Below are 26460 nucleotides of genomic sequence, written 5' to 3'. Positions count from 1 at the left end.
TATATTTCTCAAAAACTTTAGTAATGTTTCCATGTGATTCCTAGAAATTGATCAAAGGGTAGGAAAATATTTCCGGTTCTTGAAAATACTGAAAAAGTAATCTCAAATTTGTTTTGAGAACAAAAGGAAGATAAAATTATATTCACATATATGATATATGTTATATATAATGCACGATATATGTCATATAGAGCATATATTGTATATAATACATGTTATACATAATGTATATATAATTATTTCCATAACAATTGTATCAGTGTATTAGTTATGCAATAGAATACCAGTTTCTCTACATACTCGTACACACTAAGTATTTTATTTTGTTTCACAATGAAGAAAATTAGGGATATCATGAATTTAGAATTAATCTTTGAAAAGGCGGAGAAACAAATCGATAAACGGCCAAAAAAAAAAAAAAAAGCAAGAATTTCCTCCAGTTTCTCCGTCCTCTATACTCCATCTGTGGTTAGTCTGGATTCTCTAAGTATGCATGGAAAAAACATGCTTGTAGCCCCTCATTGTCGATTCCCCGTTAACATTTTTCCACTAGGGTTTTCTATTCTTTTAAATTAAAATTTTGATGCGGGGGCAATTTCACTGTAATTTCAGAGACTTTTGGTCTAGCACTTTAGTTTCTTTCAAAATGTACTGCACAATAAACCAGATGTGTGTGTGTGAAGTCCCTGATTTCACTCGCTTTGCTATTTCTGTGCTGAGTAAGCACTAAGACTGTGGAGTGTTGCTGCTTCTGGACAAACCCCTGAGCCTCAGCCTCCCCATCAGACAGGAAGATGCCTCAGAGGAACAAACAGATGCTGTCCTCGGCTCACTTCAGAAATGTTTTCCCCTCTCTGGTCTGTCAGTGTGTTTAGTACTCATCGATTCCACAGCTTTCGGGTTATCATTGAAAATCTGATTTTTGTGTCTGTGGCCTGCCACCTTGAACAAGCCCGATCCCATCTGATCTCAGAAGCTTAAGCGGGGTCAGGCCTGGTTAGTACTTGGATGGGAGACCACCTAGGAAGACCAGGTGCTGTAGGCGTAAGAAATAAAAAATAAGGGATTGTAAGCTGACAAGGTCCTTGCAATCTGTGAGGTCAACCAAGGGTTGCCTCATCTAAAACGGAAAAGAAAATAAAATCTGATTTTTGAAATTTTTGCAGAGTTTCTAGTTCTGTCAGCACTTTTACTGGCCTCACATAACTTACTACACTGTACTTCAAAGCAGAAGTCCAGTTTTGCCAGTTTTGAACTTTATACAAGTAAAATTATATTCTATATATTCTTTGTTTTTCTCTGGCTAATTTTGCGCAATATTATTCTTTAGAGATATTCATCCACTTCCTTGTATGTTTATTCTCATTGCTGTAGAGTATTCCATTGAATGATTACACCAAAATTTATTTATGCAGTCTATGGTTAATGGGTATTTGAAGAATACCTATTTTCTTGCTATAATGAAGAGTGCTGCTTTGAAAATTCTTTTGTCTTTTTGTAAATATAGAAACATGTTCATTAGGTGTGTGTAGTATTAGAATTGCTGGGTCATGGTGTACACGATGTTCTCATCTTTAGTATCTATGTCAGACTTCCAAAGTGGTCATTCCTGTTTACATTTCCACCATTAGTGCATAAGAGTCTCCATTTTAAAAATTTTTAAATATTTTAATATAAAATTTTATACATTTTTAATATAGATTAAAAGTATATTATAAAAAGTATATTTTTGATTGGCTGTATTTTCTCTAACAACTTTTGGCCTACCTTTACTAGAATATCATTTTTTCTATTGATTGGATAAATCCTTTATGTAATAAAGATATTAACTGTAATATTTGCAGCAAATATATTCCTAAACATAATGTTTAAGTGACTTTGAATTGATCATACTTTGAATTATTCACATGTCTGCTTCAGTCCATTAGAGTAAATAATTAAGCCTTAACTTTATCACAATAATGAATTCCTTAACAACAGATTTACCTGACAATATTTGATACAATGTGAAACATAACTTTAAGACTGATATTTATAACATAAGTTGGAACGATGTAGATTCACTGTTACATTTTGAGGAGACAGAAGTACAAACTAGTAAATAGCAAAAACAAAACAAAACAAATAAACCAAAACCAAAAAAAAAAAAAAAAGAAAAAAGAAAAGAAAAAGAACAAGGGATATATTTAAAATATGTTTATAAATTTATAATCAGAATAAAATGAATCTATAATTCATAAGGTGATACCTTTTATTTATTTTAGTTTTAGTTTTTTTGTTTTGTTTTTTGCCTTACTTTGCAAATATCATATATGAATATTTGCGGTCACTATGTTTCTCTAGCATGCCCATCTAAAACAGGCCTTTTTAACTGATATTTTATTAGCCATGTCACATCCATTCATTACTCCAGTTGTGACTAATAGCAGGTGATAGACAATTTTGAGTCCTAGCTCTCCTAGCCTAACTATATAACTGTTTGACTCATATAGCCGAACCAACAAGCAATGCAATCTGCCCAAGTTATATTTATCTTGACGTTTAGTAAAACCAATTTCCAGTCTAATATGTTTTTGTAACATCGTCTCGTGGAGAATTTACATTTAAAAAAAAAAAACTGCAGAGAATAAAGGCGACATCTGTTAATGATGAAAAACCTCAAATTCATACAGAAGAGATTAATAAACTCCAAGACTTCCAAACAGGCTTTTAAATCTACAAAATGTGTCATAGTGTTTAATCGCTGCCTCACCTAAAGTATATTTCAAGGAAATGCTTTATTGGCTAAGCACAGGATAAACAAACCAAAGATCAAAGTCGTAAATAATTATATCCACAAAAAGCACGACACTTACAAAAGCAAAACCATATAAATTCTTGGTTTGCTTTCAATGTCATTAACTTTTTCAACATTATCCTGAAACAACTGTATTTTCCAATAATAGACTCCGTCTTCTCCTTCCAGTATATTGCCACTGGCTTTAGTCATTGTACTGAAAACCTATAGCATTAATGGCACGTTGCCAAATAGAAGGATGAAAAGACTCATCTCTAATATGTGCCCACCTACCACCACCTGAGACATTTAGAGAAAATAAAAAACACTTAAAAATAAGCTTAAGTAGATGACTATTTGAAGTTATCTGAGTAACTTATTCGGCACAGAAAATGAGACAAGTATTTACAAATGAAAAGACCAAATTGCAGTCAAAAAATATAATTTAGTTGTTTTTATGAGCCTTTGAAAGTACGTGAAATCATAACATAACCAGCTTATTTCTATCTTGCAACTTATTTCATATTTTTATATTGCCCTTTTTGGGTGATTTCATCTGGAAAATAAGTCAGTGTCCCAAAAATGCCAACCCAAACTATATATAACCACCACTCAGATCTACCAGCCTTTACTAATCACATCATTTTTCTAATGGGTAAAAATCACTTCCCACAAGCAAAGTGACACAGAAATAAATGAAGAGAATTAGCCTTACCTTAAAAGTTGAAGATGACTAGTTTCGTGAGAAAGCCAACCGTCATTACAAAGCATCTACGCATTTAAAAAGTCTTATTTGAATGCTCTGATTTAAATGAGATCTTTACGATGTATTATTTGAATACTAGAAGACAAAAGTATGAGCTGGAATTGTCAAATATAAAAGGAGCGACCTAAAGGCAAACTTATGTTCCTTTGTAAATATCTAGTCTCAGATTTTAAGAGGAGGAAGCAAATTTCCAAAATGTACAAAGCATTTTGAAAAGTGATTTGGAAAGGTTTTTCTCCCTGTATTGATTGGTTATCAGCATCTTTGTAGTTGGATAATGCAGAAGCTGTTCCTTTATTCCTATGATCTGCCCTGGATCTTCAAGGATGAAGAAAAATATTTGTTCCATAAAAATGATTTGACCTATGTCAGGAGCTGGAACTGAGATTTAATGCCACTCAGAAAAGCTCTGGTGTTTACTTATCAAGAAACAAAATACCCAGCATTATGAGAGAGAAAAAATATTTAATAGAGATTGCAATCATACAAAAATCACAAAAACCAAATGCTTGACAGCAAGGAGTTATTTTTAGCATGTATCATTTGATCAAAAGGAGGTTTAATTAGGAAATACGATGACTTAAAGTAATGCAAAATAAAATTTATAAGAGGGTTTGTGTTATCTAAATGTATAAATAACATATAGTCTGCTATGTTGGATAGACTCACCGAAGCCAACTAAGATTTCATTATGTTACTCAGGTTATGAGATAATTTTGCTTTTTTTAGTGATTTTATGTAAAGGCTATCTTTTGCCTATGACATACCGCATAGGAGGAGAAATTGTTTTTACCAGAAAACTTAATATTTGACTGTTCAGGCATCTCATGGAATTACTTATCCTGATAATGTTGTTATCCATCACCCCACAGGGGTCCCTGTTACTGCAAAAAAACAATTACCAATTCAAAAATCCTCCAGGTATTATTTCCTATAACCAATAAAAAAGATCACACTTGTAGGCTGTTAAGAAAGCATTTAAATCATATTATATCTTGAATGAGTAATCTGTGTACTCTCTTCCTTCTTTTTTCCTCACCTCAGTCCTACGATCTGAACAAAACTCTGTCACTCCATAACATGACTTTCATCGAGGTCACTAATGAGAACCTGAAGGCCAAATCACCTGCCTAGTCTCAGGCTCCCCAAACATGCTTCTCTGTAGACTTAGAAAATGTTCTTCTCTTTGAGAAGCAGACTGGATTCTGGAAATATAGCAAAATAAACTTAGGAGCAACCTTTACTCCTCAACGAGCTCTAAGATTTCTGTCAATTCTGAGTCAAACCAACAGCTGGCACTTTAGAAGCTAGAGAGGCCAAGCACAGGAGAACATGCATGAATGTAGGGCTTGGCAAGACTGTGAGGAACCTTACTGAAGGCTGAGGGCAAAACACAATAAACTACAGACCAATTTGACACTTGAAAATCTATGTACTTCTGATAAGGCTGATTTAATGACCTCTGGTTTATCCTGGACACGACAGGATAGAGAAAGTACACCAGAGAAGTTGAGTCTCCCTTCTCGTGAGGTCAGGGGATTACAGAAAGACTTGGGAATTGAGTGGGTTTTCAAGAAGCAATTATAATTATATATTCTTGCAGTTGTACATTCATATTCTACTTTTTAAATAAACAAATCTTTCCCATCTCTGGCCACTTTTACAATCCGAGAATGTCTTCCTCGAGGACCTGGAAGCCATCCCTTTGAAATATAATTGTTAAGAAAGAGCGCACCTCTATCTTCCAGTCTCTGTGGAAAGAAAGGTAGGAGCCTAACTTCCAAAAACATCAATTAGCAAACACGGATTGTCTGAACACATCGCACATGGATCAGCATCTCCACTAAGGCTCTCCAGTACTTTTCCACTAGCTCAGTACATTATTTAAAAACTCTTCTGCCTTTTGTTTCAGTTGAATTGGGTTCAATCCCTCTCCCCATTGCAATAGTCTTGATTAAAGTCTGCCTTGTCTGTTTAACTTTGCCTAGTGCAGTTTCTCTTTGAAAACCACTATATAGCACGTCAACCGTAAAACAGCGGTGATAATAGTTATGATTAGTAAAATATTCGATAAAATTTCTTGACCCTATAAACCAGAGGTTCTCAACCAAGAACAATTTTGCACAACAGGGACTTTTGATAAAGTCTAGAGACATTCATGGTTGTCACAATTAGGAGCGGGGAAGAGGGAAGTTTGCTCTTGGCATCTGGTGGGTAGGATGCTGCTCAACATTTACAATGCACAGAGAAGCCCCTCAAAACAAAGAATAATGTGGTACAAATGTTAATAATTCGTGGTTGAGAAACTCTGCTATAAACAATTAGGATCCTAAGAGCCCTCTTCCCTAAGTTTCAGCCTGGCCAGGGAAATTAGGTCATGTCAAAAAGCCTGTGCCAGAATAAGTTAGATTACAGTTCAAAACAATAAGAGCAGGCAACTTAAAAATAATTATAAACAGCTCTCAAAGAGCATAGCATTGGGAAAAATGAATAGAACCAGTGTTTATAGAATATTGATTTGTTACTTTAACACCAAATGAGTTTTTATTTTGCTATAGAACATGGTTCGCTTGTTGATAATGTATAGGTTCTACCACTTCCTAAGTGTGGCAGCTCAATTTCGTCTGTTGTCTTATTAATTTTATGCATCTTTATATAACTTTTAAATGGTAGTTCTAAGTATCACATCTAAGTATCTCATGGGTATAAGAGAGGAATAATGGTCCCTGTCTCTTGGTGTCATTGTAAAGATTCACCAATATGATGCATGTTCACTGCTTAGCCTGGCGTCTGACTTAATAGCAAGCTCTCAGGGTATGATGATTTTAAAACTTCGATAACAAAGGAAAATAGGGATCCTAGAATTTACTACTTAATTAATAAATGTAGAAATAAATGACATCTAATTAAGCCCTAAATTTATCATTTAATATTTTGAGACCAAGCTAACTCTTCAAATACTATGATTTTCACTATGATTTTCATGAGAATTTAAGATCCAGAAAATCCAATTTGTGGGCTTACTGAGTCACTTTAGACTCATAATCACATAACGGTATTTCCTAGTAAGAATCTAATTAGATGTTTAATTAGTCTGTATAGGCTAATGAACTGCCACTCTGCCATTATCTCCTTTAGAGGTTCATCTCCGTCAATTTATGTACACAATAATAACTATGATTAATGCAGTATAGATTGCCACTGCCTATCACTATCTCACTAACAAAAAGATGACTCTTCAGTCAGCCCGTAGCCACCTTAGAAGAATCACTAAGTTTGCAGATACTCTCTTAGTAGCTGGCAAGTTAACTTAAACAGGTTACTAGATTTGCTTTTCATTTATTCAAGAAGCAGTTGTTGTAGCAATAATAAAGAACGAGCATAGATTTAATTCATTTGTGACACATCAATGTCATTTTATTTGGCAAGTGCACAATAAAAAAAAAAAACCACACACACCTTCCCTCCCACCCTTTTGCACAGAGCTAGAAAACCTACATCAAGACAAACTGACTTAAAATGGTTCTAGATAGTTCAGGTAAATGAATTTGGCTTGTTTAGTAACGTAAGGCTCTAGTGCATTCTCAACTACACCCTGAGTAATAGACCTTAGATGTTATGTCTTATTTTTATTTGGCCCGCATTTAGAGGTTCTATTATTTATATTTGTCTTATGCCTTCTTGACAATATGCTAAAGATCATCTGAGTTTCCTCAAAGCTATATTTTAAATTTAAAATTGCATCAGTATATGAAAAGTAAAAAGCATAAAATCCCTTAAGTCTCCACTCAATAATTCACTACTAATTCAATATATAAAGAATGTTTTTAAACCACCAAACTAAAGGAAACAAAGTTCAAAAACAATGGATATCTTTCCCCCAAATTTTCTAAACTAATTTTTCCTTCAGATAGACCTGTCAGCTCCAAATTGAACATGACTCAGATGTCTGAATCCTGGGAAATGAAGACTATCTTGCTTCATTTCCTATTCTACATAAGGCAGAGTCCTATGAAAATTTTCAAATTTCTTCCCTCTTTATGAGTTCCAGAGGGTATATTTTGGTGAGTTCAATATGCTATTCCTACTTTAACTTTCTCATAAGTTCATTTTACAATTTCATCCTAAAATTCTGAGTCAAAGAATAAAGTCTTCAAAGTGCTAATCCTCTTCGATGCACTTCTGAAAAGGGAAACATCAAGTCAGCCTCAGTGAGGTACAGATCAGAACATAATGCTAAGAGGAATTTTAAAAAAGAAGAATGAAGGAGAGTGGCAAAGCTACAGAATTACCCTTCACAGTAACCCAAACATGAAGGCAAATGATCTGCTTGACATTCAGTCTAAAAGGGAAAACTTTTCATCATCTAGAAATCTTGTACAGATGTTAGGAAGGATCTTTTCTGTAAATCGGTCAGTGCCAGTTACACAGATCCTGATCTCGCAAGAGTCAACATGTTAGTTTGTTTGGAAAACAAGAGCATGTTGTAAGTAGATAAGTGTGTTAACGGTTTAATCAGTGGCTCTCAACCTGTTTAGCATTAGAATCACCTCTGGAGCTTTTACACAACGGGATGCTCGGATTGTCCCCAGATCAATTAGATCAGAATATCTAGGCTGGAAAAGCAGGCATCCGGTATTTTGTAATGCTCCCTCAGGTGATTTCAATAGGCGGCCCAAGTTGAGAATCAATGCTTTAAAGAAATGTAAGATTTCATAACAATTGGCACTGTAGCATAGAGTTAAAAGGAATATTTAGATATATTTTCACAATTGAAAATAAAATAGGTTGGAGTAGAAGAAATACCTTTCCGCCATCCCATATAACATTTAGAATGAGGTTTAAAGTCCCACTACTGAAACAGGTTTTTAAACTTTTGTACTTTTTCTTTTTATACTCTAGCGAAACATTGAGATCATTTCTATATGTGTATATATAAATTGACCTAATTTCAATTGGACATAGCCATTTATAAGACTCTAAAATATGAAGGTAAATATCGTCAACCCATTCGAATGACTCTAGGTGAAATAGAAGATTCAGTCTCTTGGTTAGATAACTTTTTTTCCTCAAAAGAAAAACAGTAATATGAAATTTAGCATGACAGTATCATAAAATAACAGAAGGAATAACACTTGGCTCCATATATTAAATCTTATTGAAAAATACCATGACTAGTATATTAACATTAAAAAATAGTCAAGCACCTTTTAGGTACATGGCACCCCACTAGGCCCGGGGGTACAAGGTATCTGAAAAGACACAGTTCCTGACTACAGCCCAGCCGCCTGACATGTAAGTCAGGCCAAAGACTTTGATCCCTTTTATACACCTACCATAAACTCAAGATATTTTTAAACATTAGCATTACATCAAGTCCCAAACGGATTTCCATTTGTCCATATAACACAAAATTTTCAGATCATCTTGGGTGGATATTCCAAGCCTTTCTCTATACCTCATCTGCTAAATGAACAAGAAAAACTGGTAATCTAAACATCGCTAATTGAGCTTGCACAAGTTTATGCTAAACAAACAAACAAACAAACAAATAAATTTTCACATCTCCACTTCCCCCAAGTTTTCTGTTCATTTCTTGCTTTCTTACTGTCTCTCATTTTCAATGTCGTCACCACCATCATCATTATTGTGACAACTATCTCTAATATTCTAATATGTAATTTAAAAATATATCAGAGAGCAAAAACTATGGCATTGGAAAATTATTATTGACCTATTTAGTTTTTTCAGTTCTTGGTTATTTTATAAAATAACTTATAAAAGAAATGTGTGCTCATTATACTGTTATATAAGTAAAAGAGAAAATTACTCCTAACCTACCACCACAGGAAGCATATTTAATATTGACATCTTTATAAGCTTTTCTCTATCAAGCTTTTACAGTTAAAGTCATACTGAATTTAAAATTCTGTATGCAGCTTTTAAATTTTCTTCACGTTATATTTTAAGAATTTTTAAATCTTTTAAGAACTCTTTATAAATCTCATTTGAAATGACATATGGCTGAAATTCTTAATATTACAGAGTGCTTTAAGAGCTTTAGAATATTAATTTAATGAGCAAATATTTACACACTGTCTTCTAGATTTGAGGACACAGAAAAGAACAAAGACAAGAGTCCTTCTCTGTAGAGTTTATATTCTAGTGGGGAGAAACAGACGATGAAAAATAAATCAAAAAGAGAATTTCAGATAGTGGTTCTTGTTAGAATCATTATGGGACTCTAACTCTAGAGAGGGAGCTGGTTAGAGATGCGAGGTGCTCAAGGATACATCCAGGATATTTCCACATAAACAACGTTTGATCTGCGATTGGAACGATACGCAGAAACCAGTCATGTGAAACTATTAAGGCATATGCAAATGTAAGAAGAGTAGAATAATGCTACCTTCCCGGAAATTCTTAATTACCTGGAATAGATCTTCATGAAGTGTACAGGCCAAGAACGAGCAAGCTTTAAAAATGTCCCTTTTTTTGCCATCCTGATATGATTTCTTTTGAGTCAGATCTCAATCTTCATTCATTCTTTCCTCAGAAGCCACTGAGGCCAATTCCTTTGTTACATCACTCACCAATCACAAGAGAACAGATATGACCAAATTCCTCCCCAAACTTCTAACCAAAGAGGTAATCAGAATTTATACTATAATCTGATTAAAATGTATGTTGTTCTTTATTTTTACCATAAATTTACCATGATTCATGACATTTCAAATTTGTGTGGAGGTTATTGTTCTTGTCAATATTTGGGAATGAAATGTTTCAAGCTTGTACAAATGATTTAGTACTGCAGTTAAGAGCATGGGTTATGGACAAATTCTAACGGTAAGACCTTACCTAAGCTGCTTAGGCCAGGCACAGTTTCCTCATCACGATAATAATACTATGATTTTAAAATAAATAGTATAGAGAACTCAGCTTAGAGCCTGACATATACCAACTTTTAGTGAACAGGCAGGGTAGGTAGAAAGAGAGATAAACAGCACATACGCATACACACATGCACACATACACACCTTGAGATTATTTCAAATGTTGTATGTATAAAGAGCTTGGTAGTAGTGAAAATGAGACTGAATTTATGCTATAGTGCTCTCTGAATGGCCTCTTGAAACCCTACTGCTGAGAAGGTTGCATGTGGTCTACTGAATAAGAAGGGCTCTATCCATTAATTTTCACTTAGATGAATTATATAATGCGGAAATTGTGGAACTTGAAACCCCAAACTTCACTACCTATTGGTCACAGACATCACATCAAGTTTCACACACAATCATGGTGGGACATAAAAGTTATGCTAAGGGTCTTCTCAATTTTCCAGTGCTTCCTTCTGTTTTAAAAGCCCTCATTAGGTGACTTCCTCCACATTATCACAAATTCTGTCAGAGAAGGCTGTCTTGAGGCCCCACACTCTGCATTGGGAATAGAATTCCAACAGGGGTGGTTGAGCCCTGCACCCAAGGAAGGGAGGGAATTCAGAAAGAAACTAATAAAGCAGCCTCACAGTGTCCTCCTCAGAATGCCAGCATCCCTCCCTCCGTTGGAGTGACCTCAGAGTAGGGCTGACCTTGAACCAGAAAGTCCATTTTCATGTGATATATACATATATAAGGACATAATGTTCAAAGTTTCCATGGCTAAAGCAAAGGCTTAAGAAGCAAAGCCAATAAATGTGAAGGCCCTTTGTAAACTGCAGTGTAACTTACAAACGCCAGTTTGTAGTATTACTACTGCTCTGTTTTGGTTCCTGGGAAAATTTAAATGCTTGTTATATTAGGAAATTCCTTAATTAGATAATAAATCTCAAGAAAAGGCACTGTTCCAAGGCAAAGATTCATTTTTTGTTTCTACCATTCTGTGCAATAGTACATTTAAAATGCTTCCTAAAGGGATTCGTCTAGTGGGAGCTACAGAAACAGTTGATGAAACTTTTCCATCACAAATTTAATTCACACAGGGTCAACCCAGTGAGTCATCTTCTGCAATAAAGAAACTCACCGCCCCTCCTAGTTGTTATGAAGGTATTCAGGAAAATGTCCCCTGCCTTCCTTGGTTGGAAGGGAGGGCCCTAAGGTTCTCAATTCAGTTACTGCAACCTGGATATTTAATCTCAGGTTATAGCCAAACACTAAAGGAATATTGAAAAATAATAACAATAGGAATCCAAGGTAACTCAATGTACATTATTTGTCCTAAAAAAGATCAACACAGCTGCAGGATACTGTACAGGACTTCGGTAAATAATAACAGCAAAGATGTATAATGGTTACTGTGTGCCAGGCGCTGGTCTAAGTGCTTTACGAACATCAGTTCATTTACTCCCTCACAACAACCTCATGCGCTCAGCACCTGGATTATCTTCTTTGACAGATGATGCCCAAGGAGAGTAAGTCACCTGCCCAAGTCAGTGTTGGAGCTAGGATTCAAACGTAGGCAGTCAGGCTCCAGATGGGATCGGGCGTGTTCAGGGTAGCGTGGCTGTGGACTCTCAATATCTTCTTTTTGCCACTTGGATCTACATCTCACACTTTTCTACCTTGCTCTGTGCATCTGGCCTATATGGACAGCATCCAATAAGCTTCCGGTTGGGTTTGGAACTAGCCGTAGAGGTCAAACGGAAAGGAATGTCAGGGCATTTATTTTCCTGTTTCCTTCAGTCAGGTCACTACAAGTCGTCTCCTGTCAAATGACTCACTTCACCCTAGAGTCCCTACCTCTCCCTTCCTCTGCCCCTCAAGATCTAACTCTCTATTGTCACAATTGCTGAGGCACTGCACCGGGTTTGCTATTTTCCCTAAACCCTGACTACATCTTTGTAACAGACCTTTTATTAAAATTCCCTCAAATCACCATTCCAAGAATCTGAGCAGACAATTCATTTCTCTATCTAGTTTACATATGACTGGACAAACAAACAAACAAAAAATCCAGCCTAACCCACACTATTTCCACTTTCCAGCCTCTTCACAACAGGCCCAGGAAATAAAGTCTACAGCTGTCCAAAAAAAAAAGCGCCATTACTCCTATTACCAGCCTATATTAAAATTATTTTTCATTTTTTGAAGTTTTTGTAAGAAGACAGGAATTGGGGTCTACCAACAGAGCAACATTTCATTCTAATAATAGTCATGGGATCTATTAAAGAATCCTGAGTGCCACGCATCAGGGCACTAACAGACTGATCCATGTTGGGTGTTGGTCTCTTTGAGGTGAATGACCTTACTGAATCCTTAACTCAGGTATCATAAATCAGACACTTAGCCTAGTTAAATACAAAAATATCTGATGCTATGCAGCTGATAATACCAGACAGTTGGCTTCCTGGAACCAGGTAGCACAATATATCCAGGAAATGTGATCCCAAGATGTAGAAAGACACCAGGTGCATCCTTGTTTTCCCTTCAGTCTACTTAGCCATTCATCAGAAACAATGCATTCTTATAAATATGTTTAGACTCATACAAAGACAGTGAGCATCTGAACTGACCTTGACATCTCTTCTTCAAAACCTCTCAAGCTGATCTTGGCACTTACTTTAGCAGCCCACCCTGTGGTGAGAATGAAGTTTATTTCCTTTGAAAGTGATGTAAGGACACACCCTGAGCCATAAAAAAAAAACAAAAAACAAACAAAAAAAAAACCCACAATTACCCACCCAACTCCTCTCCTCTAATCCACCTTAATAGGGCTTGATTAGAAGGATGAATTTCCTGTTACCCTGACTTGATGTTTGCAAAGTTAAATGTGCATAGAAGTAAGTTACTCATTGTCTTCGCTTACAAACCTTATTGTATCATCATCAGAATGTGCGACAAGGGTCTTAAAACTTATGAGCGTGTGGAAGGTATGTGCTATGTACGTAGAGTCAGCTCTGACTCCTGGTGAGCCTATGAATGAGTGATGTCCACAATGCCCTGTCCTCAACAGCTATGCTCAGTTCCTGCAGATTCATGCCTATGTCTTCTTTTAAGGAATCCATCCATTTCATCCTTGGTCTCCCTCCTTTCCCACTACCTTCTATTTTCTCCAGCATTATTGTCTTTTCCAAAGAACTGTACCATCTCATGATGTGCCCAAAGTAGGACAGCTTCGGTTTTGTCATTTTTGCCTCCGGCAATGTTTCCAGGCTTAATGTGCTCTAAGACCCACTTGCTCATCTTTCTAGTGGTCTAGGACCAGTGAGATAGATACAACAAATTGATAATCTCTCTGAATTAGTTTCATAGAATAGTGGCCAGTGATGGATGTATAATACAGTAATCTATTATAGTAATAATTATTTAGGGATTCTCTTGGGGTACTTCTGGATAGAAAGAAGCAATGACCATGACCAAAGGTTAAAAGACAGGAATCCTGGATCTTATTTCTTGAATATTAGCTTTGCTGCCATGTTGATGTGTGCTAACTGAGCTCCCACACTATAAAATGACAACTGTCTGTATGATCTGGCTTGCAGATCATTGGCATGAACAAAAGTGATTTATATGTGTAAACGGCAATATCTAAAAACCTTGCAGAAATCAGTCAGAAATTAATTTAAGTGATTGAGATCCTCACTGAACTTAAACAAAGTCAAGATGCAGTGTTTCTTTCAAATTACACATGCTATTTCTCTTAACACCACCCCCACCCCCACCACCACCATCACTGCTTATAGTAGCCAGCCTCTCATGGTCTCCTCCAACAACCTTCTGGTATTCATACACTCACAGAGTTCTCTACCACGTTGATCAGGGCTAACCTGTGTGTCCAAAAATATGTTGCATAAATGGCAGTGCACGTCTTCCAACGTTAGCTCATAAAAGTCATTTGACTTCTGCCTTGCTCCTGTATCACTCATTCTGGGAGAAACCAGTTGCAATATGAAGTGGAAACTCAAGTACGTCAGTAGAATAGCTCACATGATAAGGAACTGAGGCCTCCTACCGAGAGCCAGCATCAGCTGCTAGTCATGTGAGTAAGTCATCTTAGTACATCTTTACATCCCAGTCGAGCCTTCAGATGAATGGACCTCCAGCTGATACCTTGACTGTAACCTCATGAGAGACCCCAAGCCACAATCACTGTTATACTACTCCTAAATTATAGACCCACAGAAAATATATGAGATAATACATTTTTGCTGGTATAATCCACAAAGATTTGGAGGGATAATTTGCTACATAGCAATAGAAAACTAAAATACTCTTCATTCTGATTTTCTATTCTAAACAGGGTTTATTATATACATATACATATATGCATCCTCTCCCCAACCCTGACAAACACACCTATATCCCAAGCAAGCCCTCCATACAGGAGTATAGCAAAATGTCTAGGAGCAACAGGAGTGCATACACACTTTGATAGTAACACGATACTAAAAAAATTAATGTTCTAACATATACAAGTCCATAGCTGCATAATTCAAAATACAAACAATGTAGGTCTACCTGAAAAATGTCCTCATCCAAGAAATTGTTTACAAAATAAATACCACATTTTGATTTTTATGATGTATGTAACTCTTATTTGCAACACAGATTATTCCCTTGTCTTATGGTAGTGTAAGTGGAGTACTGGTGATATCATTTTATTACCCAGACAGTTATAAGTAGTAAGTTAATGCCCTGCCATTAACTCTTGCTAAGTGCCGGAAATGTCATATTATCTTAGCTGATACTGAAACAAGTGAGGTAGATGGTTAAGAGGGATATCTGGCTGAAATACTGCAGAGACCTAGCAATACATTTAAACCAAATATAAATTTCTTCAGCTGCAGTAAAATTTCAAACAATTACTCAGTGTAACTTTACTATGAGTCATGATGACATTATACAAAGAGTGTTAAAATTCTAACAATACCAGAAGCACGAGAAGCAGATAAATATGTCATTCTTCGCCACCCGTATTCTATTCTACACAAAATCAATTTATCATCATTTCAGATCAATATTAAAACATAATAAAGTTAGAGAAGAAACACATTTACTGTTTATATTCTATATTTTAAGATTAAAATAACAAAACATAAAAAAATCACATTTCTAAAAATTTGGATACCTGTAGAACTTTTTAGTAAAACCACTTAAAAACTATTTTCAGTATGAGATTCCAGCATGATAATAGGCCTGAAAACACAGATTACTTTCTTAGTATTCATGTGACTTTCTTTTAAAAAAAATCAGGATCCAAAATTAACCTGAATGATATTAAACATATTGAATTGTACTTCAAATGAGATTTTATCCTATGCAAATTTACCTTCTGCAAAAAGCAGGAAGTTTCTTTTATACAAATCCACAAAACAATTTCTTTAGAGCTGTAAAAATTCGAGCAAAATAAATGAGAATGAGCTTCGAATGTGTTATCTTTAGACAAATAGCAGCAGAATTTTACCAAATATAAAATAGCATAAAGGGTAATGGTTATGGAATGAGAATCACAAAGTGCTTTTCTGAAACATTTAAATGATCAAGGGTTAACTCATTAACTCTTGGTACTAGATATTACATAACTAATTTTAAAATTTTGTTTCATATTTTCACTTAATATCTGTATTTAATACATTTATAAATTATTAGAAGGGTGGGAATGGAAGACTTTCACTTCTGTTATTAAGTTGGTTGAGAGTGCCTCAGATGTGCGAAATAGAAAATAAAGTATAAATCAACAAATTTTTGCTTAATCAATTTTATTTATTGTTGTATAAAACTATACCCTTGTGAACCAAGGAATTTAAGATATATCTAGTATTTATAAATCTTTAAATGAATTAATTCTTTAAAATTCTGAATGGATTTATGCTTAATATAATTTCAAAAAGGTTGAGTTAGTTTACTCTGAGAAATCACTGATAACTTAATTCTGAGAAATTTTATGCATTGGATTATATCTACTTCTGCTATATTATAAAGCTATTATTTCTCTTTAGGTATCTTATAATATCTGTTGAATGAGATATATGAATAAATGAAGAAAAGAAGTTTTCAGCAACTAGTTCTGGCAATGTTTTGACATCAATATACTCCATTTGTTTGAAAACTGCAATTATCCTTATGTTGAATTTTGTGTTCTTGATGTTTGCTTTTTACTTACATATAAAAATGTGTGCAAAGCCCACTTATACTACTTCCACCCCTTCAAAACTACATCGAGTATAATGATCTGCACAATAATTTCTAAGAAAAATCCAACTATTACTTGTATGTCCATTACCGGCCTAGCTAAACAGAATAAGACTTAGGTCCTGACATCAAGGAGATGGAAAATATAACCAGAGAAGTCAAGTTAAATTATATGAAACAATTAGGGAGAATTAAGTGCTATGATGTGTAACAGCATTTCCCAAAAGATCCATGAGATGTTAATAGGTGTTTTATCAAAAAAAAAAAAGCCTTCCATGGTCAAGTAAGTTTGGGAAATAGTTTGTAAGACATTACTCTCTTGATAATTCACAATGTCCATTAGCATATTAATGATCGAAAAGTTTTTCAGCAAAGAAAATGGTCTGGCTGTACTTTAACTCAGAATATTCAAAATTTCTTTAAACAAAGAAGCCTTAGTTAAAATGTTCTATTTTTTAATATGAACATTTCATAAATGAAGAGAAAAAAATAACACAAATATTTGCCACATTATTTTAACAAGCATTAGCATTTTGCCATATTTGGTTCGGATTTTTTAATCTAAATGATAATAAAAGATTACTTAGAAAATTAAGACTACTCCTATCCTTTTTGCCTCCTTCCTTCCCCAAAAGTTACTATCATCCTAAAATCAGTATATATTCTTCTTGTTCATATATTTACTTTGACCTATATGTTTGTATCCACAGATAACATATACAATTTGCATGTTTTAAATTTACAAAAATAATATAATTTTTGTATACATTGTAATTTACTAATTTTGTTCAACATCATGTTCATGACATAGAGCCATGATAATGTATAAAGATTTAGTTCATCCGTTTTAACTGAAGAATTATAGTCTTTGTATAAATAGATCACAAAAATTAATTACTCAATAACATATTAAAGATGCGTGGCTTATTCCCAATGTTTTCCTATTACGACAATGTTGCAGTGAACCTCCCCATATATATATACATATATCTTAATATGTCTGTTGAAGAGATCCTGAAGGGGATGACTAGAAGTAGAATAAATAAGTCATAGGTACCTACATTATTAACTTTAGTATATATATTTCAAATTTTCTCTCCAAAATAATTAAACTAAGTTACACACCAACCATCACACTGCAGGAATTCCTAGATACTCACATCTCTGCAGACACTCAGACACTACTTTATGCTAATCTGATGTGCATGAATTTATATTATTCTGATGTACAATCTAAATTTCCCTTATTATTTTTGAAACTTGAACATATTTTCATAAACATATGGGCCATCTGGTTTTCCTCTTTTGTGAATTGTGAAGATTTGACATAGTTGATTATATATTTCCCTAAACTAATCCTTCATTGTTCAAAATCACTGCAAATAATTCCCCTGGTTTATGGTTTAACTTTCATTTTGTTTATTATTTCTTTTGTTGGATTTTGACAAGTTTTTACGTTCATAAATTTTATAAAGTTTATACTTTGGTGTCTTTAATTTTCAAAGTATTTTTTTTTTTTATTGAAGGTTTGAATCTATCTGCTATTTATTGGGTCATACGGGCATTTAATTGTCCCAGTGACATTTCTTGATTAATCTAGCCCTTCCATACTGATTTCCAATGCCACCTCATTATCTACTAAGTCTTTGTAATATAGAGGAAGTCATTAGTAATTGAGAGAAGGGAGATGTTTCACTCTTGCACTGATATAGTTACACATAAAGGACTGCATGAAAGAGGTGGCCTTCAGATAGGGTCTGAATACTGGATGGACGTAAGGACATAGGTTCTGGTTTTCAACAGGACTTCATTTATATTCCTTCTGTGATACTCACTGCAAATGAATTAACCTTGCTGCAAATGAACTTCTTCACTTGTAAAGGAAGGTAATATGGATTCCTTAATAGTATTAATTAATTATTGACTTGCATATGGTGGATTTCAAAGAAGTTTCTAGTAGTAATTGTAGTTCCTGTTGAAGAGATATTCTAAAGCATATGCCCAGTCATAGCAGTAGGAGCAGTAGTAGTATCTGACTAGGTTAGTAGCTGTAAATTTGAAAAGAGAAAACAAATCTGAAAGATTTTCCTAGGAAAAGGTAGAACTGGGATATTGTCTGAGTATGAAGGTGAGGGTTAGAGATGACTCCAAGCTGGAGTTTGGAGAACAAGTTACAAGAATTGAAGCTATTGCTTTAGGACAGAGATTCTCAAAGTTTGGTTACAGCAGCAGCAATTCCTGAAAACGTGTCAGCTTTGCAAAATCAGGACCCCAGCCCTTCGGATTCTGACACTATGACTGGCTTGCGGCCCAGTGACCTGTGTTTTAACACCCCCCCACCCAGGTGATGCACTCTCAGGTTTCAGACCCACTGGTTTGGAACATGATGAGTAAGAGGTGATGCTGAGAAACCAGGTAAACAAAGTGTACTAGGAAAATGAGGAAATGTCAGAGCTGAACGTGTGATTTCTCATTTCATGGGCTGAAATCCTCCTTCTCTGAGGCCTTTACCTGCTTCCAGTTACTGGTTTTATTTGACTGAATGGCTTCCCAATCTCAGAATCGTTTCTCAGCTTTCAAGGTCTCCCTGCAGCCCACCTACTTGGTAAAGCACTGCCATGTTGGCAACCCTTAATCACTCTCTGCTCTTTCCACAACCTCCCTCCTGCATTGTTCTCCTCCTGCTTTCAGCTCAGAGACTCATCAGGGAAGGCAATTTGTCTGGCACAATTTCATCTAACATTAAATGCCATGTACATTTACAGAGCTTTATAAATAATAAATGAGGGCAGTAATGGCCTAGAACCCAGCTTTTAATAGCGGGAATCACTGGCCATTAAATATAAAACAGTTAGCAATAGTATATGTACATCTAGTGACCTTTCTCAGGTCCCCAAAAGACAGGAGTCTGCAAAGAACATGCTGTTATCTGTACTACTTAAGAGCACTTTTTACTTCAAAAACCAATTTCATCTCAAATCCAAAATGTATAAGTATCAAAAAAAAGAGAGAGATGAGCAGTAGCCAGCCACAGAAAACATTCGCCTATTGTCACATTTCTCCATTATGTTTTGGGGGGAGTTTTATTGATTCTTTGGTAGCAGTGGAGGTGGAAAAATAATGAGAGATCTCATTATAATAGCCTACAAGAGACCTAAGCGGTATATTCATTTTGGCCATAATGTGTCAATTCCAGCTGCGAAGGATCAGCTCCTCCACAGCGACAAGGATCAATTGTACAGGCCTCTGAGATAAGTCAATCTACCGTGGCATGCTCTAGAGCAGGATGCACCTGGGAGGACCACCTGCATTTTAAACTGGTGCTGACGGCCTAGTAACATCTGGGAATCTACATTTAATATAACAAAATTGATTTTCAGAAACTTGAAATGTGGCACTCCCATTATTTATAAATATGAGATAATTCTGATGTTTTTCTTATTGTGTTTTTCCTTTTGCTTTATAATTCGTATATCCCATGTACTCATATGTGTTAACTTAAAATCTATAAAATATAAAGGATAGCATGTAAAAAGGCCAATAAAAGGTATCTTTTGTCATCGCTTTAGCAGGAGAAGGAGGAAATAAGCCACGAGGAGGAAGTCTCTACTTACCTTTTCAGTTGAAAGATTTCTGCATCAGAATGAACAGGTTTTCCTGGGAAATTAATTCTGTGATTTAGGAAAGTCCTTGGATGTCAGTCAGAAGACTGATGAATCATAAAAGCAAAACATGCTTATCTAGCATCAAAAACTTGAAAAGGCGCTAGGCAAATCTGCCACGTGTAGCTGCTTGTGCACATTTGTGTAGTCTATGACAAGTAGTTTTTATGAGTCCAAGTTGATGATGTAGTTTTCGACATTATTACATGATTTACTATTATCTAATCCACACCTGAGTAAAATGGCACTGCCCTTCTGTGAAGAGAATAAAATTTCTCTTGAGTAGATGCTTTAACAAGCCTGTACGAAGGTCACATCTGCTGTAAATTCCACCATCTCAAGCTAAGGGCAAAACCATACCAAATAAACCAGGACACTAGGCAGAGGTAGGCTATGTTTCCACGAAGGAGCTAGAATCTACTAGTGTGGTCTACAAAGGCCAGTTCTCAGTGGCTTTTCAAAATATTGATATTAAAGCATCGATTCAGTTGAAAAGAACTAATAAGCTAGACATTATTCATCCACTTTTTAATGCATGAGAACTTTTTAAATAAACACTATTTTCATTTTAATTTACTTTTGTTTCAACAGCCAGACATGAAATCCTGGGTCGGGTTGCACTCTAGAATAGACAAAAAATTTTGTTACAGAGAACTAATTTCTATTTTCAATTTATAGCTGTTAAGTTTATTTTCTGATTTTTATCCAGATATATCCACTTGTCCCCACTGCCGCCATCACTATTCTGATCCAAGCTGGAGTCGTCTGTAGCCGGGAGTCACAATATCCTCCCACCTGATCTCTTCATCAGTCTTGCTTAGCTCTGACCTTTCTCTGCAGAGCAGTGACAATGATCCTCTTCAAAACTCAAATTGCATAATATTTTCCTCGGCTTAAGAACTTTCAAAAGTTTTCAGTGGTTCGCAGAATAATGAAAAACCACTGAGGACTTGCACATGACTGCTATTGGTCTCTCCATCCTCTTCAGCAGAAGGTCTTCCTGCGTGTAATGCTCTTGGCTCTGTCTTTTCCAAGACGAGCTCTGTACTCCCTGCCAGGACACTCTTCATTCCTATCCTCTCTTAGTTCATCTTTATCCATCAGATCTCTAGGCATTCTGCTTTACTTTTTCAAAGAACATTTCCCTGACCCCACGCTGCCCCAACCTAGTCAGGTCTCCCTGTTACATGATCTAATCATCCCATGTTCCTCTAACTGACAGCATTTACAAAAGTAGCAACTTTGAACTACTCTGTGCAATTATTTGATTAATGTCTGTCCTCCTCATCAGATGGCAATCTTCAATAGGGAGGGACCCTTGTCAGTTCAAGCTCACCAGACTGCCAGAGTAAGATAGTCATTAACTACTCAGTGAAAACCAAATGTATATATAAATTGTTTACAAGACAAAATAAAAGAAACATTTAATAAAAGTTAGAAGAATAAGTGAAAATGGAATATACCAAAATATTTGAGTAAGATATACTTAGACATCTAGAAATTTAAATAATCTACTGTAATGATGAAATGGGTAATTGGAAGAGAAGAGGCTTGGTACATTCAGGTCTTTTGATTTTATTCAAAGGCCATTCATCTGTTGACTTGCTGCCTCGTGGCCTTTCAGAACACCTTACAATTCTGTTTTGCTGTATGTTGGCAGTTGTAAATCATAATAATAAGTGTTAGCGGTTTTTTTTTATATTAGCGCTAAGGAAGAGATTCAGATGCCACTGATTAATGCACTTAGAAGGTAAACGGAAAACATGTCAAAAACAGAATCTCAAGAAACAAGTGAATCAGAAATTTAATTCAGTGCTATGGTGCCCCGAATTACATATCTAAAAAGTGACTGGGCCATTTACCCTTCTACCTTTGGAGGTCAATGTTCAAAACATATTGTAAATATAGCATTGATCTCATAAATTGAATGAGCTCAGCATGAACATATACATAAGACAAATGTTCTCACTGCTTCATAGCGAGGCTCTGCTTTCAAAACAGTGGAGGACAAATTTGTGCTTCATACTAGGAGGACTGTACAGTAACTCCTCGTCTGATCTTTATGTTTGAAAGATTCGAAACAATAAGCTCTCAACCATTTGTCTTGATTTTTAACAAATAGAAACCAACGTTGCCCTGGATTCTAAAATGTATAAAACATTTCTGAAAAAATCAAATAGTAAAAATAATGCTGAGCTTTCTAGTCCGAGTTGACCTAACAACTCCCTATGAACATAGTAAGAATTGTTTTAACATTTTTAAGAAAGAGTAAATAAATCCATTTTCAATCATCCACCCCATTCCCATATTACTCTTTTAAAAAGACGAGGCCTAGAAAAAGTTTGACTTTCAGGAACAAAGTGAGGTAAAGCAGGGCAAAAAGGTAATAAAAATTTCAGCTTCTGAAACTTACTGGATTTTGTTAACCAATGTCATCATAAAAATAAATAAACAAACAAACAAACAAACAAACAGTTTACCAAAGGAAAAAAAATTCAGCTTGACCTCATGAGAAAGATGCTTGAACAAATGAAACAATGCATTTACAAGAAGTGTCCGGAACATGGCCCACTTTTAAAAGTTGTAAAGACAACTCAAGAAATGGAACCAAATCCCCCACTGGCCTCTTTGAACGCACAGTGAGAACCAGGCTAGTGTGGTCGTCACAGTGTCAGTCACCACGTATTTCCTTTTTGCTTCCCTTTCTCTGCATCCAGTGGGACTGCATTTCATTAGGGTGGCATAACCATGAACTTGCTTTGGCCAATGAAATATCAGAAGTTAATGGGTGTCACTTGGGGTAGGAGCTTTACTAGATAGTGCATAATTCACAAGGCTCCTTCCCACCACCCCCACGCTGGCATTGCTGCAGATGGTAGAAACACCATCCTGGGCCTCTAATTGTAAAGATGTGGATTAGAGCCCCAGCCAAGCCACTGTGGACATGTATCTTGAGTGAGAAATATGTCCTTGCTCCTTTCAGCTTTTAAAAGTTGAAGTTGTTCATTTCTCTAACATAACCTAGCCCATCCTAAATGATATATTTGTACACTCAAGTTATCAAAAATAATTTTAAAATTTTATACTATGATGCATTTTATTTCTTTACTTACTTCCTTACTTACTTACTTCCTTCCTTACTTACTTACTTATATTGATAGATGGGCATCACAGAATAAAAGAGACCCAAGGACGCAAGGATCAGAGAATATCATCAGATTTCAACTCATTAAAATTCCCTACTCTCCAGCTCTCTTAAATTTCCTTTTTAACTTTTGAACCTCAGCGAGAAAAACTGTATGTATTTCTATGATTATCTAAGAGTAAGCAGAGCATTTGTTGTTGTCCTTTGCACAGGTACAGCACAATTTACTTGTTACTGAAAACAATATCATTTATTCGTAAAATGCATTCCTTGGATTAAAAAAAAGTTTTATTTTCTAGTGTTTTTCAACCTAACGCTCATATTAAAATATCTAAAAGAACATCAGGTTACATATGTTATCAAAAGGAGTATATATCACCTTGAGAGATTGTACAAATGACTATATTTACGCACAATTTGTTTAGTGATGTCAAACGATGGGAACATCACGCGTCAGTTGAAGATAAAACAAAAGTCCCTGAGCACCTAGAAATGTGTATTTTATCTGCTGTCTGATAACATTCCTTGAGTGAAGTAAGAACTCAAAGGTTGAAAAAAATGCTGAGGGAGAGTTTAGTTCACCCGTAAGAGTAGTACACTATAAACATCAGTTTCAGGATAAATTTGTTTTTCTTGCTTCCAGAAAAATGTCAAGAATTTTCATGTCATTTCAACAAAAACAAAATTCCAAGCAGGAATTTCAGGCACTTCGGGCAGTCTACTCCCTATTTCTGAGCCCGTGGCAGATCTCTAGACTTTCCTTAGGAGGACCTGTATGTAAATGAGAACGAGCTACATGGCAGCACAGCAAAAGTAAGCAGTTTGCTTTGCCATGGCCGCTATTCTTGATTTATTAAGAAGAAATACAAGAAAAGTAACTGAGCTATAGCAGACTTCTCATCTGTACTATAGGGCTACTTTCTTCAAGAGGTCATGAAGATAACATGAGATAATCCATACAAGTTGCCTGGCATATAGTAGTGGTTCCATAAATTATAATTGTTATTATGGTAATAAAAAAATAATTTGCAAGGTGGTTATTATTATTATCTAAATCAATAGATTGTGTGTGCGTCTATTTCCCAAGTTCAGTTCTCAATCGTCCTCTTTTTTCTATTCCATACTCTTTTTTTATGGAAATCTCATTTAATCTGTGTTTTCCATCACCAGCTCTAAAACCGGATTCCTAAATTTACATACTCAACCCTGATTTCCAGGCTGATATTTCCAGTTCCCTCTAGAACATTTTTAACTGGATGTCACATTGTTTTCTCAAACTCCTTACGTCTACTATAGTACTGACCTTACGTTTGGGTGAGAATGGGCCTTGTGCTAGGGACTGATTTTGAGATGTTTTCTCTAGACTTTTTCCGACTGTATCCCTCCCTACAGAGCAAGGATTCTGCAGAACCAAAAGGTCTCACTATGTAATTATATCATAATTGCCCTACTTTTTTTAAGGGCAAGTAAAATTACTGACGGATTAAATTATATAAAACTAAATTTCCCAGCTATCTGTTTAAGAATTAAAATAAACATTCAATACTCGATCCACAAAATCTAACAAAGTCTTAGATTTAATATTTTTGTAAACAATGCCGGCTGATTTGCTAAATCTCTTTTCTGTGTATGCCTTGATAATTAGCTGCCCTCCTCTCTATTTTCCACTTCAGAATGCATTTCTGATTTAACTTCTAAAAATTGGAACTGAACTATTTCTAAGTAGGGAAAAGATAAACGATCATTAATTCAACTGATAATTAACCACCTGAAAATCAACAAAAGGCTATGTCATCATCATTTTCTGTCTTTCTACAAGTGAGGATTTTATTTCCTTCAAAGTGGAAAAATTATTTTCTCAAATCAAAAGAAGTGGCAGCTGCACATGGAGCCATGTGCTCTGGCATTTCTGGAGCTGAAGTTGCCTCTTTCTGCACTTTCCTAAACAGCCCCAGTTAGAACCTACCGAATCTAGGCAACACCAAATATGATGGGATGGGGCTGTGTCAGCACCCGAAAGGCTAGAAACTTCCTTTCCATCATCAATGAACTTGACTCTAAGCAGGCAAAATAACCAAGGTTGTGGAGCTAGCATTAATTTTTTTTGGGGGGGGGGGCCTCTGGCAAGGATCTGCCAGGTCAATTGGGCAGGTAGTTTAAACTTTTTAGACTTCAATTTCCTCATTTCTTAAATGCTTAGACCTCTCATATCTAAAACTGCACCTACTAAGTGAGCTCATACTTTATAGGAACTTTAAATAGGCTATACAAATTGCATTTTTAGAAATGAGTGTTCAATATGCTTCTCTTCATTTGCATGCATGTTATGATTCATGAGATCACCTGATTTTGGAAACATGATAAAGACAAAATCAAAAATGGTGGCTCACCAAGTCAAATCATTCGTGTAATGAAATAAATCTGTAGCACCACTGATCACTGGTCATAAGGTCTAATCAAGGAAGTCGGTCGCATGGCATACCAGGCCTTGGTCTCTCCAAGTACTGTCTGCAAAAGTCTACATTTCAGCTTATAAGCAAGCACTTTCCAGGATGTCTCATGCTTTTTCTCATCTATAATTTTCCAGATATTCTCTTTCTTTCTTCAGAGCTGCCTCATTTGTCTAGAAAAATCCCTGTACCTATTTAAAGATGCAGTTCACCTCCAAGAGCTCAGCCTGACCACTCCCAGGAAAGGTTAAGTATGGACATATGATTTTGGTAACTGTTTATATTCTTGACTATCCTGCTAGATTATACGAATTTCTGTATTTCCAGACCTAACACAGTGGTGGGCATAGGCACAGAACTTAATACAAATCGGTTATATTTAATTACTCTTAATGAAAATATTTTAAACCCCCTGTTTTGTTTTTTTCTGGTAGTTTGAGATTTCGTTGCTATTCCATGAAGTTTCTAAAGGTTAACTTTTTATCCCACTTGCGCTTTGTCTGTAATTATGGTCTTAAAACTGCATTTATTTCC

The 26460-nt window shown here is 35.5% G+C and overlaps 1 protein-coding gene and 1 pseudogene across 4 annotated transcripts in view; one reads left to right on the top strand and one right to left on the bottom strand.

Moving 5' to 3' along the window:
* The window catches only part of INPP4B (inositol polyphosphate-4-phosphatase type II B), a 610870-nt gene that overhangs the window by 350015 nt on the left and 234395 nt on the right, over window positions 1-26460 (bottom strand). The window lies entirely within an intron of this gene.
* LOC111728807 lies at window positions 927-1045 on the top strand (annotated as a pseudogene).

This window comes from Pteropus vampyrus, unplaced genomic scaffold (assembly GCF_000151845.1).
Source record: "Pteropus vampyrus isolate Shadow unplaced genomic scaffold, Pvam_2.0 Scaffold229, whole genome shotgun sequence".
In the NCBI taxonomy this organism is placed as follows: Eukaryota; Metazoa; Chordata; class Mammalia; order Chiroptera; family Pteropodidae; genus Pteropus; species Pteropus vampyrus.
This window is presented reverse-complemented; position numbering and strand designations above follow the sequence as displayed.